Raw genomic sequence first — 2,376 nt, forward strand, 5'->3', positions numbered from 1 at the left:
CATTTTGAATATTAGTTTCTTAGCAGATAAAACCATTTGGTGGGTTGCCTCTTCATTGTGTTGTTTTCCTTTGCTATGGAGCTTCTCAGTTTGACTTAGTCCCATGTGTTTTGTTTCTCTTTTGTTGGTTTTGCTTGTGGTGAGAAATCAAAAAGTTGTTGCTAAGATCAATGTCAAGGAGCTTACTGCCTATGTTTTTTGGGAGTTTTATAGTTTTAGGCCTTATGCTTGATCACTTCATGAATTTCTGTGTCATCCTTGTGCAGGGGCCATGCTGATCTTCTCTGTATCATTCTAATTTTAGTACACATGCTGCCCAAGTGAGCATAGCAAAGTTTCTTTTAACATCTCGATGTACATATGTACTTGTTTATCTCTGTGTATTGGAGACAACAGTAATGAGAGTTAATCTGAGATACCAACTTATGCACTAATGTGCTACTAAACAAGAAATATTTTACCTTGTTGGAATAAACAGCTATAAACTAGTAAAATTGTCTAATCTTGGAAGTGCTGAGTTAGGGTCACAGCATAAGCAATGTGCTCTTGCACTTTCTCCAAATGCACACTTACTCCCAAGGAGAGATTTAGATTGACTTTATCCTCTGCTAGTCAAACTTAAAGAACATTGAGCTATGATCTTAGCTCCCTCTCTCTAACCTCAAGGCTGGAATGGAGAATTATTTTTCTGAAGACAACACTTCCCCCCAAGCACATTCTGTAGGCTTGCCTATAGAAGAACATGTGGGATATTCTTCTTGAGACACTGGGGGATAGCCAAACATCCCAGCACTGTCTGTGGGGTTGACCTCTGGACCTGGCATTTCAAAGGTTCAAGCTCCCCACTTCAGGGCCACGCTAAGAGAAGAAACCACCACAAAAATTAATCATGAAGACCACAGTGACAATGAGGAACTGGCTCTAGGCTCCCAGGAGGTTACTCCAGCTGTTTTCCATCACAACCTGGTTCTGAGCAGACCAAGGAAAACATAGGATGAGGCAGTGCTCAGGCTCAATTATATATTCAAATTGCCTATATTTAAAAACCCTTAAAAACTGTAATGGCTTAATTAAGCTGGTAACTTTATGGGCTGCTTCTCCTCACCATCTAAGGCTTTCTCTTTAACTGAAATGTCAGGGACTCTTTTCCTTGCTGGTATGGCTGGCTGTACCAAGGAGCAGAGCTCCAGTATGGGGAAAATGAAGAACATGGATCTGGGTGGGAGTTCTATTCCCCTTGTGGCAGATGGCCTACAAATCTCCAGTCCTTTGGAGTACATAAAACAGGGCTCCCCTAAAAAAAACAAAAAACAAAAAAAAACAGGGCTCCACGGAGTGAGTAGGCATTAATTGAGGAGCTTGGAAGAGAAGGGTGAGTTTTCACATGGTGAAGCTTGCTTTCAATTCACCAACTAAAACACTATCTCAAAGAAGAGAAAACAGGTTATGACTTGCAAGTTAACAGACAGGAAAAGCAGCCCCTCCTGTAAGAAAGCAGTGTAACTCCATCCTGATATAACCTTACCATTTATCTCTTTCTGACTGGCATCATTCCTCCTTTTCATGATCTATGTAACTTTGGAGGAACATTTTAATGTCCTTGAATAGACTTTTAACCTTCATCTAGAGGTGCTTGACCTTTGCTGAGCAGGGCTGTTCTTTGGAGTCACCACCAACTGCTGACAGAAAGGGCTTGTTAGAGCTGCAAAGGTTTTGATATTGAAATAGTCATGTCTCTTGATGTTGTTTGAGAAATCCTTTATTTAGGTAAATGTTGATGCATTTGTCCAGTGTAAAAATTCACTTTAGGAAATTAAGTGCTGATCACCTTTATTTATTTATTTATTTTTTTAAAGATTTTATTTATTCATGACAGAGAGAAAGGCAGAGACACAGGCAGAGGGAGAAGCAGGCTCCATGCAGGGAGCCCGACATGGGACTCGATCCCAGGTCTCCAGGATCATGCCCTGGGCTGAAGGCGGCGCTAAACCGCTGGGCCACCGGGGCTGCCCCACCTTTATTTTTTTAAAGTGCAGCTAAAGCTGTAGGCTAATGACTCAGACTATTTGTTTCTCTAATAGCACCTCTTTCACTAATAATGGAGACTTAAGTTAGCAACTTAATTTTACTTATCTTTAATATTTTTAAAGATTTTATTTTAAACAGAGAAAGCACAAGCAGGAGGGAGTGGCAGAGGGAGACCAGGCACCCCGCTGAGCAGGGAGCACAACTTGGGTCTCAATCCCAGGACCCCGGGACCATGACCTGAGCTGAAGGTAGACACTTAACACACTGAGCCACCCAAGTGCTCAATTTTCCTTATCTTTAAAATAAGATAACATACTAGTTCTTACCTTCCAAATTTGGTAGGATTTG

General features: G+C 41.2%; 1 non-coding gene across 1 annotated transcript; it reads right to left on the minus strand.

Annotated features, from left to right (window-relative positions):
- Window positions 1–221: 221 nt before the first annotated feature.
- LOC112672663 (U6 spliceosomal RNA) lies at window positions 222–328 on the minus strand. Its single transcript, XR_003144403.1, has one exon. It is a non-coding gene; the product is annotated as a U6 spliceosomal RNA (small nuclear RNA).
- Window positions 329–2,376: the final 2,048 nt, after the last annotated feature.

The sequence above is a fragment of the Canis lupus genome, chromosome 28 (assembly GCF_003254725.2).
Source record: "Canis lupus dingo isolate Sandy chromosome 28, ASM325472v2, whole genome shotgun sequence".
In the NCBI taxonomy this organism is placed as follows: domain Eukaryota; kingdom Metazoa; phylum Chordata; class Mammalia; order Carnivora; family Canidae; genus Canis; species Canis lupus.